This window comes from Hypanus sabinus, unplaced genomic scaffold (assembly GCF_030144855.1).
Source record: "Hypanus sabinus isolate sHypSab1 unplaced genomic scaffold, sHypSab1.hap1 scaffold_504, whole genome shotgun sequence".
Classification (NCBI taxonomy): Eukaryota; Metazoa; Chordata; class Chondrichthyes; order Myliobatiformes; family Dasyatidae; genus Hypanus; species Hypanus sabinus.
In genome coordinates, this window is record NW_026781371.1 from 1 (window position 1) to 16,508 (window position 16,508).

The following is a 16,508-nucleotide window of genomic DNA, read 5'->3' on the forward strand; positions in this document are numbered from 1 at the left end:
TCTGTATTGATGGGTGTTCTTGTTTGGTTGGATTGCAATGCAAGTCACATTGAATTGAAACCGTCTCTTCTGTGCCGGTCGCAGTTTCTTTGGAAGAGTACCCAAGGAGACAAATACCAGAAGCCCCTTTCACGAAGATTCGCCTCATCCTCCCTACCCTATTCCCCGTCTAAGAGTGTGTGGAGTGGAGGATAAGTGGAATTGGGTGTGGGGGCACCGAGAGAGGACGAACATGGATTTCGATTGAGAAAGAGAGAGAGAGAGTGTGTGTGTGTGTGTGTGTGTGTGTGTGTGTGTGTGTGAGAGAGAGAGAGAGAGAGAGAGAGAGAGAGGAGAGAGAGAGAGAGAGAGAGAGAGAGAGAGGAGAGAGAGAGGAGAGAGAGAGAGAGGAAACATAATGAGTGCAGACAGAAAGTGTAAGATGACGCGGGACAAGGCTGGTGTGACAGAGAGGAGTCAGTAGAGTGTTTGGGCAGTGAGAGAGTGAGACAGAATGAAGGGGATTGTGGGAATAAAAGGAGAGGAGTGAAAGAGAGGGGATTTAAGGGTTTGAGAGATTGAGGCAGGCAAGCGGGAGGTGAATTCGAGAGAGAAGGGGAAAATGGGTGTGCGAGAAAGTGGAGAGGGAGAGGATTAAAGAGAGGGAGGGACGAGAACGGGGACAAGAGAGAGAGAGAGGGTTAATGAAAGGGAAGTAGCTGGAGAAGGAGCATAGAGAGGGGGAAGAGGGGGAGGGGAGGGGAAAGAGAGAGGCGGAAAGCAAGAGAAGAGAATAGAGAATGAGTTAAGCGAGAGGAGAGTGAGGTTAAAAGATTATACAGCGCTTCCACTGTCCGCTAACTCATCAGTCCTCCTTCGATGTTTCCTACCCCCCGCCGATCCAGACAGCGCTCCTTTCTCAATACACCCTTCTCAACACCCCTCCACGGCACAAACTCCACACCGCCCCTGCCTATGCTATTCTCCCTTCACTGACACCTAGCACGGTATTCTCTCTTCTTCGGATTCCATAGATCTCCCCTTACGACGCCCCTCACCGGCGCTGCCTCCACGCCCCGTCACAGAGTGCAAACTCCTCACAAACGTTCCGTCAGAGCTCCTCCTCACCGCCTCTACCATTCGTTTCAGCTGGGGTCAGAACAGTGAGAGTCAGTGAGTCTCCCTCCAAACGCCCGATCGCGCACATCGGGGATTAAACACAGAATGGAGCTCTCTCTCTCTCTCCCCCCCCCCCCGTTTTCTTGCCCCACTCACCGTTGAAAGGAGACTCTGGGCCCGTCTTTGCGAACTTCACATTCACGTAAGTCTTGCCGCCGTCCATCTTGTTCAGAGTCTCTGTGTCTCTGAGCACACAAAGGGGAACGAACCGTTGTCAGAGGAAGCCCGTGTTGAGAAGGCGGTCACACCGACAGCAGCAAACTCCAGATGGACAGCGCATAAAGGGAGGGAACCCAGAGCAGGGGGTGGAAGCGCTGGAAGTACAGAGAATGAGGACGTGGAGAGCCGGTAGAGAGAGATTGGGAGTGGCCGGTGTTGAGAGAATATTGAGAGTGTGAGAAAATGAGGGTTGAGAGGGGAAGATTAGCAATCAGGGGAGAGCGAAGTGAGCGGCAGTATGCAGAGGGGAAGAGGGTTGAGAGAAGGGTGAGTGTTTGGAGAGAGAGAGAGAGGGGTAAGCGTGACCGAAATGGGGAAACAGGAGTAGGGAGCAGTAATGTAGGAAATAGAGGGTGAGCAGTTTCGGCGATTGATTGGCAGCGAGCGGGATTAAAGAGGCGGCCAACGGAGAAAGAGAGGGAGACAGAGAAAGAGAGTCGGAATGACAGGTGTAGAGCGGAGGAGAGGGAAGGAGAGAGGTAGCGCTACAGAGAGTGAAAAACGATGCGTGGGGAGGAATGGAAGGCAGGGAGGAGATATTAAGGGCAGGAGGGAGTATCGGAGGGATTTGTGTCACTCATACAGAGCCTGTATTTCCCGGGATATATGCATCCACTATTGGTTCCTGATTTGGGCGTTGGTCTGTTCCTTCTCATCACCGGGGCTCCAGGCCTTCAGTCCGTGGGAAGCCATGACCCCAGGTCAAAGCCCGAACACACACCGTAGTCAGTGAGCCCACAATACTCCTTCGAATAAAGTAATCTCCTCCCCTATAAAAACTTCCAGCCACAGGGTTTCCCTCGCCTTCCACGTCCAGTGGCGCACTGTCGCCCTCCTTCTTTATTCCATGGCATTTTCTCTCTCTGTCTCTCTCCTCTCTCTCTCTTCCTCTCCCCTCTGGCTCTGTCTGGCTTTCTCTCTCTCCTCTCTCTCTCTCTCCCTCTCTCTCCTTCTCTCTCTCTCTCTCCCCTCTCTCTCTCTCTCTCTCTCTCTCTCTCTCTCTCTCTCTCTCTCTCCTCTCTCACACTTCTCTCTCTCTCTATCCTCTCTCTCCCTCTCTCTCCTCCCTCTCTCTCTCCCTCTCCTCTCTCCTTCTCTCTCTGTCTCTCTCTCTGTCTCCCACTCTCTCTCTCTCTCTCTTGCATATTTCTCTCACTCTCTCCTTTCCCCTAACATTCCCTCTCTCCCTTTCTCCTGCTCCTTCCCTCCCTTCCTCAACTCTACGCCCTCTCTCTACACCCCTCTCCGCTTCCTTTCTCACCATCGACGCAATCACACACCTTATTCACTTCTTCTTATTTCACTCTTTCCCCATCTGCCCCCCACTGTCTTTATCCAATCCACCACTAACACTCCTGTCGCCTTGACCTGCAGAATTCCGCACCCACCCACCGATTGCAACCGCCACTACGGATCTCCCTGCATATTCCCCGTCCCTCACACCTGTAGGGGTGAGGTTTGGGGATGAGGTGCATTTGAACTGGGATGCTCAGCCGACTCTCAACTTTTACTCTCTCCTTCCCGTTCATCTCTTCCATTGACCCATGACTCTACCTCCATTTCGGCCCATCTCCCTCCCTCCTTTCACCCCTCCTACCATCTCACAACCTTACTTCCCGATCTCTCCCACCACACATTCCGGCTTTTTGTCGAATGTATTTTTCTTCCTTTCATCTCCTTATTTAATAAGTTGCTTCATTGACAGAGAATTCTACAGAATCCTCTCTCTCTCTGGGAAAAGCAGTTCCTCCTCCTCTCTCTAATAAATCAACAGCACGAAACTGGAGGCAACGTCCCTTCGTTCTCGTCTCAGCTCCCAGTGGAACAACATTCCTGACTCTATCTTATATATCTCTTAAATATTTTATTTTTATGTTTCTCTAAGATCTCCTCTCTTTCTTTAGATTCCATTGAGTCGAGCACCAGGTGGCTCAATCTCTCATATTTCCGTTCCTCATCTCTGGAATAAACTCTGTGAGTCTCATCTGCACCAGCTCAAAATCCTGCAAGGCATTCCTCAAGTGACGAGACCAGAACTGTACGCAATACTCCACGTGTGGCTTCACCAGATCCCTATACTGTTGCATCTTAACCTCCCTGGTCTTTAGCTGAGCCCCTCTCGTAATGGAAACCAGCATTTCATTTGCCTTCCTGACAGACTGCTGCACCCGCAAACCAACACTTTGTGATCCATGCACAGGAGCTTGTCAGACCCTCTGCACTGCAGCACGCTGCAATCTTTTACCACCTAAATAATAATCTACAGTTCATTCTTACTTCCAAAGTGGATGGCATCCCATTTCCCAACATTGTACAACACCTGCCAGACCATCGCCCACTCAGCCTATCAATATCTCTCAGCAGTCTCTCCGTATCTTCCATAAATTGGTCTTTCCACATAGCTTAGTAACATCAGCAAACTTCGATACACTGCACTCGATACCCTATTCCAGATCGTTCATGTGTACCGTGAACAATCGCGATCGCAGTACCGACACGTGCGGCAGGCCGCTCACCACTGATCGCCAAAACTTGGGATTGACTTTTATAGCGGAGAGATAATACTGCAGCTATATTGGACCAGACTTGGAATACTGTGCTCAATTCTGGTTACTGAATGAAGGACGCGGAAACCACAGCGACGTTTGTAGTGGAGATTTGCAAGGATGATTCTTGGATTTGGGAGCATACATTATGATGCCGACTGGATGCCGATGCGCTTGTATTGTGCTGCAGGTTTTCTATGTGTCTCTGTTTTAAAATTGTGCGTTCAAATATAAAACCTTCAGTACGTCATTCATCCTCTTCGATTTTGACCACTTTTTAATTTGCTGTTCATCCTGCTGACTGCAAATTTGCCCTGTCAATAGCCTCTACACATTGCCGCTGTTTTTGATCCAGTCGCGTCATCACCACAATTAAACACTTTTCCTACGATCCTTAATTTATTGAAACATATGAGGCCAAAGACACTGTTCTGAAAATGAGGAATATCTATTCCAAACTGTGTCTCAGTTTTTAGCAACAGCCTCCCGAATCATACCTATTGCATTTCCTGGGTGTCAGCGTCTCAGTGACTTGATACTGGGATCAACAAATTAGCCCGCTACACTTTGTCTCTCCATAATAGGTCTCAGAGGGAGTAATCCCACTTGCTCCCCACTGGGACTTCGACCGTCTGGACATTATCAATACCATGTCAAGGGACGGATTATTGACAACAGCTCAGCGTTCAGCTCAATCATTTCCTCATTTCTAATCAACAGGCTCCAGATACTGTGTTAGAATATCCCCCTCTGTACCAGAATGTTTGATTTCCTCATCAGGAAACCACAGTCAGTTTAGGTCGGTCATAACATTTCCTATTTACAGGGAGTGTTGAAGACAGATTAGGGAATTGGCAAAGCAGTCGCAGATGGAGTACAGTGTGGGGAAGTGTACAGCCATGTAGTTTGCTACAACAGTTAAAAACAGAGATGATTCTCCAAACGGGGAGAACAACCAAATAGTTGCATCGCAAGGTGATTTGAGGATCCTCGTGCAACATACAGCAGGAAGCTGTGCAGGGAGACTTAAGCGTTCTTATGCATGAATCAGAAAAGATTGGTTTGCAGCTACAGCAGGCTATCAGGGAGTCAAATGAAATGTTTGCCATCATTGCTGGAGGAATTGAACTGAAGAGCCGGGAAGATATGCTGCAACTGTACCGGGTCCTGTTGAGGGCGCAGCTGGAGTACTATGTGCAGTCCTGGTCTCCTCTATGAATTTTTATAGAAACATATAAAATCACGAAACTGAGAGTTTGTTTTCCTTCCTGGTCCCAATCTCCCGCAGTCTCTCCGTATCTCTTAATTCTCAGAATAGTCAGGAAGCTATTACCTTCCCACTGAAAAATGTCCAGTAATTTCTCCTTCACTGCCGTGGGGGTAAAATAATTTCCTCCTAATCGCCACTGTAAATTGACAACTCTCGATTCTGAGTTTGTGTTCGATAGTTTTAGTATGCGCCCACACTACCTTAGGAAGCTTCATCTGCTCAGCTGCTCTGTCGAGGATCTTCAACATTCGATAGGATTCAATGAGGTCACACTTTATTCTTCTGAAATCCACTGAGTACAGACCCAGATCAAACGCTCCTTTTGTGATAAGCGTTTCAACCCATGAATCATTGTCATTCATTCCCACGGAACAAAGTGCGAAGTCCGCACCTCCTTTAAGGGACTCAAACCTGCTCAACATGCTTTAAATTAGGCCTCACCAATGCCTTTTAAAGCCTTAATATTAAATCTCCTTTTTTTTTCAAAGTCTCGACCTCTGGAAATGAATGCCAAAAATCGTTTTGCCTTCCCCACCGACAACTCCAGTAAGTTAATCATCGGGGAATCGTGCACGGGGATACCCAGATTACTTTGCGCCGCAGCTATTTGATTTTTCTCCCGGTTTCGAAAATCATCTCTGCTTTTATGTGTTGTAGCAAACTACATGCCTGTATACTTCCCCACACTGTACTCCATCTGCTACTGCTTTGCCAATTCCCTAATCTGTCTTAACACTGCCTGTAAATGGGAAATGTTATGACCGACCTAAACTGACTGTGGTTTCCCGATGAGGAAGTCAAACATTCTGTTGCAGAGGGGGATATATTGACTCAGGATCTGGAGCCTGCTGATTAGAAATGAGGAAATGATTGAGCTGAATGCTGAGCTGTTGTCAATAATCCGTCCCCCGACATGGTATTGATATTGTCCAGACGCTCCAAGTCCCAGTGGAGAGCAAGTGACATTGCTCCCTGTGAGACCGATTGTGGAGAGACAAAGTGTATCGGGCCAATTGGTTGGGCTCAGTATTAATTCACCAAGATGCTAAAACCCAGGAAATGCAAGTGGTTTGATTCGGGAGGATTCCGAGGGGTGCTGCTGCTAAGAACACAGACACAGTTTCCATCGATAGGTTAATCATTTTATGAATAGTGTCCTGGGCTGGATATATTTCAAACAATGAACTATCATAGGGAAGACGGATGATTGTGGTGAAGATGAGGTAACTGGTTTATAAACAGAGGCAGTGTGTAGTGAGGAGAGGCTATTGACAGGGCAAATTGTCAGTCAGTGGGATGAGTTGCAGAGGAGAAGGCGGACAGAACTAGAGAGGATTAATGCAGGACTGGAGGTGTTATATTTGAATGCACACGGTTCACGGAATAAGAAGATGAACTCGCAGCGCAGTTGCGGATTGGCAGGTGTGATGTTGCAGGCATCCCTGAATGATGGATGCGGGAGAGATTCGCATGGGTGGAGGAGTGGCTCACTGAATGGTGGATGCGGGAGAGATTCGCATGGGTGGAGGAGTGGCTCACTGAATGATGGATGCGGGAGAGATTCGCATGGATGGGGGAGTGGCTCACTGAATGATGGCTGCGGGAGAGATTCGCATGGGTGGAGGAGTGGCTCACTGAATGGTGGATGCGGGAGAGATTCGCATGGATGGGGGAGTGGCTCACTGAATGATGGCTGCGGGAGAGATTCGCATGGAGTGGTTCACTGCAAGATAGCAGAGAGCTGGGATACATGGGCGTTACACTGTTTCGTAATCAGTGGTGATTCTTGTGCCGCAGGGTCGGAGCTGGACCCGTAACTGTTCGTGATATATATTTACGATCTGGAAGAGGGGATCGAGTATAGTGTCCCGAAGATGGCTGATGATAGACAACTGTTCATGGTATGCATTAACGGTAGGGTTCGGTTTACAGCTGCAACAGTCTGTCAGGAAGGCAAATGAAATCTTGGCCTTCATTACAAAAGGGGCTGAACTAAAGCGCAGGGAGGTTATGATGGAACTGTTCAGGGTCCTGGTGGAGCCACACCTGGAATGCTGCGGGCAGTTCTGGTGTCCTTACTTGAGGATTCGGAGCAGGTGCAGAAGAGGCTCACCAGGTTTATTCCAGAGATGTGCTGGGGTGGGTGGAGAAAATGAGGAGGAATTGAGTCGGCTGGCGCTCTACTCACTGGAATCCGAAGAATGAGAGAGATCTTAGGGAAAAAGATACAATTATCTAAGAAATATATAAGATAGATACAGGAAAGATGTTCCTCTTGAAACTGAGACGAAAACGAAAGGACGTTGTCTCGAGTTTCTCTTAATTCGAGAGCAGAGGAAGGGCGGAAGTTAGGGGAGAAAGGGAGAGAGAGGAATTGTGGGAGAACAGGGAGAGTGAGGGAAGGATGAAGGAGAACTAGAGAGAGAGAGAGAGAGAGAGAGAGAGAGAGAGAGAGAGAGAGAGAGAGAGAGAGAGAGAGAGAGAGAGAGAGAGAGAGAGAGAGAGAGAGAGAGCCAGACAGAGCCAGAGAGGAGAGGAAGAGAGAGAAAATGCCATGGAATAAAGAAGGAGGGCGACAGTGCGCCACTGGACGTGGAAGGCGAGGGTAACCCTGTGGCAGGAAAGTTTTTATAGGGGAGGAGATTACTTTATTCGAAGGAGTATTGTGGGCTCACTGACTACGGTGTGTGTTCGGGCTTTGACCTGGGGTCATGGCTTCTCACGGACTGAAGGCCTGGAGCCCCGGTGATGAGAAGGAACAGACCAACGCCCAAACCAGGAACCAACGGCGGATGCATATCTCCCGGGGAATACAGGCTCTGTATGAGTGACACAAATCCCTCCGACATTCCCTCCTGTCCTCAATATCTTCTCCCCTCCTTCCATTCCTTTTCTCTTTCTTCTCCTATTTATCATCCTCTCCGCATCCTTCGCCTATATTCTTCTCCTCCATCCCCCCCAACGCATCTCACTGCACTCTCTGTAGCGTTCCCTCTCCTCCATTCTGCCTCCTGTCATTCTCTCCCTCTCTCTCTCTCTCTCTCTCTCTCTCTCTCTCTCTCTCTCTCTCTCTCTCTCTCTCTCTCTCTCTCTCTCTCTCTCTCTCTCTCTCTCTCTCTCTCTCTCTCTCTCTCTCTCTCTCTCCCGTTCAGAGCTTCTTTTCTCCCTCTTTCCCAATCTCTGGCCGAAACTCTTCACCCTCGATTCTCTACATCCCTCCCCTGCACTTCTGTTTCCCCATTTCCGTCAGGCTTACCCAAACCTCCGTCTCTCTCCACACACTTTCCCTTCTCTCACCGCTCCACCCTCTGTACACTGCACTCAGCTCTCTCTCCGCTGACTCCGATTCTTTAACCCTCTCCCGCCCCTCCCTTTCTCACCGCTTTCCATATTCTCCTAACACCCGCCACTTTAATTTCTCTTGCCAACGCTCTCTCACGTCATCATTCTCTCTCCTCCCTGCATTTCCACCCCCTGCTCTCGGTTCCTCTCTTTATGCGCTGTCCATCTGGTGTTTGCTGCTGTCGGTCTGACCGCCTTCTCAACACGGGCTTCCTCTGACATCGGTTCCTTCCCCTTTGTGAGCTCAGAGACGCAGAGATTCCTGAACAAGATGGACTACAGCGAGACTTACGAAAATGTCGACGTTGCAAAACAGTCTCCTTCCAACGGTGAGTGGGTCGGATCAGCAGGGGGTGGGGGCGTGGTAGCGGGGAGAGCATTTTGTGTTCAATCCCGGGTGTGCGCGACCGGCCGGGTGGAGGGAACCTCACTAACTCTCACTGCTCTGTCCACAGCTGAACGGATGGAAAAGGTGGTGAGGGTGGAGCTCTGTTGGGGGGTTTATGAGGAGCCTGCGCTCCGAAAAGGGGCGTGGAAACAGTGCATGGGAGGGGCGGCATAGGGGGAGAGATAAGGAATAGGCGGAAGGGACAGTGCAGTGAGTTCGTGACAGTAAAGAGAGAATGTCATGGGCTGGGCGGTGTGGAGGTTGTACTGTGGGAGGGGTGTTGAGGAGGGGGCATTGAGAAAGGAGAGTGGTGGGGATGGGTAGAATGTAGCAAACACCGAGGGAGGGCTGATGCGTATGGAGGACAGGGGGAGGGTCTCTGTTTAAAATTTAACCTCACTTTATACTTTCTTACCTCATTCTTTATTCCCCCTCTCCCTCTCCCCTCCATCATATCCCCTCCCTCCTCCCTATTTTCCTGCTACCTCCCCTCATTAACCGTCTTCCTCGTTGCTCTCTTGCCCCTCTCTCTCTTTCATCCTCTCTCCCCACACCTTCTCTCCCTCTTTTCCACTTCTCTCTGGAAATTCACCTTACTGCTTCTTGCCTCCATCCATCTCTCAACCCCGTCTCTTCCCTCTGTTTCCGTCATATCCCTCTTTCTTTCCACTCTCCCCTCCATTCTCTCTCACTCTTTCACTGCCCAAACGCTCTGCCGTCTCACCCTCTCCTGCTCTTCCTCTTCCCCTGCTTTCTTACCCTTTCTGTGCGCAGACCCTTTGCTTCCCCTTACCCCCTCTCTCACTGGCAGAGGAAGTATCTTTTCAGGAGAGGTGAGTGGCAAGGTTTTGATTTGACAGAGAGCATGGGTGACTGAATTGTTCTTCCAGGGGTAGTGGTGAAGGCAAATCGATATAGGCGGTTAATCGGCTCTTTCTCAAACACGAGTAGGTGCAGGGGTTGGAAGGAAATGAACCTTCTGAAAGTAAAACCGATTCTGGTATAAGATAGAACTGGTATAGCAAAAAGTCTGGGCCGAATGGTCTGTTCTGATTTATAATTTACGCACACGGCTCTGCATGAGGAAAAGAGAGTGATGTAAACACAAAAGGGGTGAGAAGAGCGGGGGATGGGGGTGATCACGGAATATGACGATGGATTGACAAAGACAAGGAATGATTTTTCCACAGACGGCATGGGCAGTGAACGACCCAAAACGAGAGACAGATTTACTTCATGCATATGGCTAATCTGCGTTTTAACAGCGGCTCTCATTATTACGGGTATCTGCTGGGGAATTCACGGTGAGTTTAGCATCGGTCGGAACAACAAAAACCCTAATATATATGGCCACTGTAACATAGAACATAGAATAGTACAACGCATTACAAGGCCTTCGGCCCACAATGTTGTGCCGACCCTGAAACCCTGCCTCCCATATAACCACCCACCTTACATTCCTCCATATAACTGTCTAGCTGTCTCTTAAATTTTAATAGAGTATCTCCGTCCACCACAGACTCAGTCAGTGCATCTCATGCACCAACCACTCTCTGAGAGAAAGACCATACTATAATATCCCCCTTGAACTTCCCTCCACTTACCTTAAAGCTATGTCCTTTTGTACCGAGCAGTGGTGCCCTGGGGAAGAGTTGCTGGCTGTCCACTCTGTCTATTCCTCTTAATATCTTGTCCACCTCTATCATGTCTTCTCACATCCCCCTTCTCTCCAAAGAGTAAAGCCCTAGCTCCCTTAATCTCTGTACATGATCCATACTCTCTACACCAGGCAGCAAACTGGTAAATCTCCTCTGTACCCTTTCCAATGCTCCCAGATCCTTCATATACTGAGGCGACCAGAACTGGAAACAATACTCCAAGTGTGGCCGAAATAGAGTTTTATAGAGCTGCATCATTCCATCGTGACTCTTAAACTCTATCCCTTGGCTTATGAAAGATAACACCCCATAAGCTTTCTTAACTACACTATCAACCTGTGAGGCAACTTTCAGGGATCTGTGGACATAGATCTCCAGATCCCTCTACTCTACTTTGTACACTGCCTTGGAGTTTGTCCTTCTAAAGTGTACCACCTCACACTTCTCCGGTTTGAATTGCATCTGCCACCTCTCAGCCCACTTCTGCATCCTATGAATGTCTCTCTGCAATCTTTGACAATCCTCTACACTATGTACAATACCACCAACCTTAGTGTAGTCTGCAAACTTGCCAAACCACCATTCTAACCCCTCCTCCAGGTCGTTAATAAAAATCATTAAAAAGTAGAGGTCCCAGAACAGATCCTTGTGGGACACCACTAGTCACAACCATCCAATCTGAATGTACTCCCTCGATCTCGACACTTTGACTTATGCAGGAAAGCCAATTCTGAATCCACATGGCCAAACTTCCCTGGATCCCATGACCTTTGATTTTCTGAATAAGCGTACCGTGAGGAACCTTGTCAAATGTCTTACTAAAATCCAAGTAGATCACATCCACTGCACTACCCTCATCTATATGCCTGGTCACCTCGTCAAAGAACTCTATTAAGCTTGTTAGACACGATCTGCTCTTCACAAAGCCATGCTGACTGTCACTGATCAGACTATGATTCTCTATAAATCATAAATCCTATCTCTAAGAATCTTTTCCAACAGATTTCCCACCACAGACGTGAGGCTCTCTGGTCTTTAATTACCTGGACTATCCCCACTACCTTTTTACAACAAGGAGACAACATTCGCCTACCTCCAATCGTCTGGTACCATTCCTGTGGACAACGAGGACATAAAGATCCTTCCCAGAGTTTCAGTAATCGTTTCCCTTGCCTCGTGTAGCAGACTGGGAATATTCCGTCAGGCCCCGGGGACTTATCCGCCCTAATGTATTTTGACAACTCCAACACCGCCTCTCCCTTAATATGAACATGCTCCAGAACATCAATTTCACTCATATTGTTCTCACCGTCATCAACTTCGCTCTCATTGGTGAATACCGAACAGAAGTATTCGTTGAGGATCTCGCTCACTTTCACAGCCCCCAGGCACAACTTCCCACTTTTATCTCTAATCGGTCCTACCTTCACTCCTGTCATCCATTTGTTCTTCACATAATTGGAATGCCTTGGGGTTTTTCTTTACCCTACATGCCGACCTTCTCATGCCGCCTTCTTGCTCTTCTCAGCCCCTTCCTAAGCTCCTTTCTTGCTCCCCTATATTCCTCAGTAAACACATCTGATCCATGTTTCCTATACCTTATGTATGCTGCCTTCTTCTACCTGTCTCGATTTTCCACTTCATTGTGACTCATGGTTCCTTCACCCTACCGTTCTTTATCTTGCTCAACCGGACAAATTTATCCCTAACATCCTACAAGAGATCCTTAAACATCCACCACATGTCCAAAGTACATTTCCCTGCAAAAACATCATCCCAGTTCACACCCGTAAGTTCTAGCCTTATAGCCTCATAATTTGCCCTTCTCCAATTAAAATTCTTCCTGTCATCTCTGATTGTATCCTTTTCGATGATAATGCTAAAGGTCAATGAGAGGTGATCACTGTCCTCCAGATGCTCACCCACTGACAGATCTGTGACCTGACCCGGTTTGTTACCTAATACTAGATCTAGTACGTCATTCCCCCTGGTCGGCCTGTCAACATACTGAGACAGGAATCCATCCCGGACACACTTAACAAAGTCTGTCCCGTCTGAACCCTTGGAACTAATCAAGTTTCAATCAATATTAGGGAAGTTAAAGTCACGCAGGATAACAACCCTGTTATTTTTGCACGGTTACAAAATCTGCCTCCGAATCTGCTCCTCGGTATTCCTTCTGCTACCAGGGGGCAGAAAGAATACCCTCAGTAGAGTAACTGCTCCATTCCTGTTCCTGACTTCCACCCATACTGACTCAAATGAGGATCCTGCTACATTACTCACCCTTTCTGCAGATGTAGTAGTATCCCTGAGCAGTAATGCCACTCTCCTCCCCTTCCCCCTACCCTCTCTATCCATTTGAAAACACTGAAATCCAGCAATATTGGGAATCCATTCCTGCCCTGGTGCCAGCCAAGTCTCAGTAATGGCCACTACATAATAATGCCATGTATGTAACCAAGCTCTCAGTTCATCACCTTTGTTCCTGATGTGTCTTGCATTGAAGTACACACACTTTAGCCCTTTTACCTTATTACCTTTACAACCTTTATTCTGCTCCTCTTCCCTCAAAGCCTCTCTACAAGTTAGAGCTGGCTTTACTCCATGCACTTCTTTCACTGCTCTACCGCTCCGGGTCCCATCCCCCTTGTAAATTAGTTTAAACCCTCCCGGCCCATGCTAGGAAACCTACCAGCAAGGATATTGCTCCCCCTCGAGCTCAGGTGAAACCGCTCCAAGCTGTACAGGTCCCGGCTTCCCCAGAAGAGATCCCAATGGTATAAAATCTAAAACCCTGCTCCTGCACGAACAACTCAGCCAAACATTCAACTGCCATCTCTTCCAATTCTTTACCATCACTGTCATGTAGTACTGGCATCAATCCTGAGAACGCCACCCCTGAGGTCCTGTTCTTCAGCCTTCTGCCTAGTAACAGGGACTAATTCCCAACATTTCAACAGAAAAAACACCCTTTGCGGTGATATCAACACACCCCTCACTGTGATACTGATGATTATCTCAGCATGTCCACGACTCTCCGCTCTCCGTGACACCGACACAACCCCCACCTACGCATCCCTCAACATGATACTGACATATCCCTCAACCTGATGTCAACACACAGACTAATGTAATAACGATTCACTGTAACACTGAATTGCCTCTCGCCGTGGCACCGACAGGTCAAGCGCTGTGATGTGGACATATCCCTCACTGTGGCACAGACAAGTCCATCACTTTGAAACCGACGCATCTGTCATCATGACAGTAACTACCACTCCACGGAAACACCGACAAAACCCTCTCTGTCACAAAGACACATCCCTCACAGAGACGCTCACAAACCCCTCAGATCGTCACCCACTCAGTCGTCACCGTGACAACATCGCAACACTTACTGTGACATCGGCACATCCAAAGTGACAACAACAGGTCCTTCACCATGACACACCCCTCACTGTAACATCGGCATTTTTCCACTGTCACACAAAGTCACCAAACACTACGACACAGACGAGTCTCTCACTGTAAAATCGTCAAACCTCCCACTGTGATCCCGACATATCTCTCACCGTGACATAGAAATACACCGCGATGTGACCCGGTACACCCTTCACATGGACCCAGAAACACCTATCACAATGACAGCCACACGTCTCTCACTGAAACACCGACTCGCTGTGACAGGGAATCAACTATCACCGCGATACTAACGCAACCCCCTTCGTGAGAGCAAAATAAAAAAAAAACTCGCTGGTAACCTGATATACCACTCAGTGTCAAAGACACATACCTCATGGTGTGGCCAACACTCCTCACTGTGCCACCAAGTCCCCCCTCATTGTAACACCCACATCATGACACTGACACTTCACTCTCCGTGACCCGCGCAGAAGCTTGACGCTGACACATTATAAACGCCAAACATCCTTCACCATCTCGAATCACCTCTGACCTAAAGCACAAACTCCTTTGAGAAGGATATCCGGAAATTAACAGGACCCTACGCTAATGTAGACTGCCAGACCATGAGTTAAACTCAACGTTGAAGCCAAGATATCTGAGATTTGCCACCCGGATCTCTCCCAGAGAACCTGTCTCAAGGCGACTCTGAAACACACCTCAGAGTGACACCGACACGCCCTTCACCGAACACTGAGACACCACTGACATCCACAGGCTGCTCAACGTGACCCGCCGATCACCGCACAAGGGCTTACACATCACAGTAACACCCCTCACTGAGACGGTATCGCCCCTCAACATAATACCGATGCACCTCTCACTGAGACAATTACCCTCACCTCACCCTGACACAGGGAAACGCCTTAATCTGATGCAGCCACCTACATTCACAATGACACCGAATTAGTCCTCTCCATCAAACGGCGACACACCTCAGTGTGACAATCGGACACACGCTGTGGCCATGACATGCCTCTTACGGTGACACAGAGACACTCATCGCAACGAAAACAGCACACACACATTATACCGATACTCCTCCCACCGTGACACTACCAGAGCTCTCACTCTGAAATTTCCCTCACTATGTCATTTCCATCGGTGTGACGTCACCAGGACATTGATATACCCCTCGGCGTAACACAGGCACGCCCCTCAAAGTGTCGCCGACATCTCAATGTGCTGACAGCTCATCCTTCACAGCGACACCCTTCATTGTGACACTGACACAACACTCTCTGTGACACGTTCGGTAGCGAGACGCTGACTCACGTGACACTGTAAAAGCTAAACTTCCTTCACCATCTCTCTCAGTCTCACAGATTCGTCAGTCTAAGGAAACCTGCCACCGAAACTACCATGAGTTAAACTCAACCCTTCAATCCAAGCTTTCTGCGCTAAACTCTAATCTGCCCGTTCTTAAACGAATGCACAGCGATATCCGTCACCAGTTCTCTGAGATGGAAACGAAGTACAGATCTGTCAACGAAACCAAGGCTCAAATCTGTGAATTGTTGACCAGCAGAAGAGGTGAGGCATCATCCCCAACTTTCACCTGCTCCTCATCACAGGACAGGCACAGTGAGAGGAAACGTCACTCTGCTTCACATCGGGAGTGTGTGAAGAGATGGTATGGAGGGCGATTCACTCTGTGTCTCTCCGTAAGCGCGTCTGATTTTACAGTGAGCTTCGTGCAGTCTGAACCCATGAGTGTGTTATAGGACCGTGGAGCGAGAGAGAGCTTTACTCTGTGTCTGACCCCGAGTGGGAATGATGTAATAGTATACTGGAGATCCACTCTAAGTAACTCCTGGATTATGTGATGGGACACTGTCGTAGGAGAGTCCCGTAATGTCTGGCAACGGGTTGCGTGATAAGAAATCGCGGAGGGAGCTAAATCCTGTGATAGGATGGTGGAAAGGAACTTGTCACTAACTCCTGAAGTTTGTGATGGGACGGTGTTGAGGGAGCTACACCGCGTGACGGGTCCCGCGACTGTGTAATTGGGTGCCGTGACGGGAGTTTCAATTTGAGTCTAACAGCAGGACGGTGTGATCGAACGGTGTGAAGGAGCTTCAGTTTGATTCTGACGATGAGAATGCCTGACAGGGGCTTGTGAGCGTCCCTTGCATTTGACCCCGGGAACGTATAATAGAACAGCTTCGAGGGAGTCTCACTCAGTGTCTGACCCCTGGAGTGTGTGATGGGATGATGTGCAGGGAGTTTCACTCTGTGTCTGACCCCGGGAATGTGTGATGGAACAGCTTCGAGGGAGTCTCACTCAGTGTCTGACCCCAGGAGTGTGTGATGGGATGATGTGCAGGGAGTTTCACTCTGTCTCTGACCTCTGGTATGTTTAATGGAACGGTGTGGAGGGAGATTCACTCTGTCTCTAACCCCGGGAGTGTGTGATGGGACGGTGTGGGGGGAGTTTCACTCATGTGTCTGACCCCGGGAGA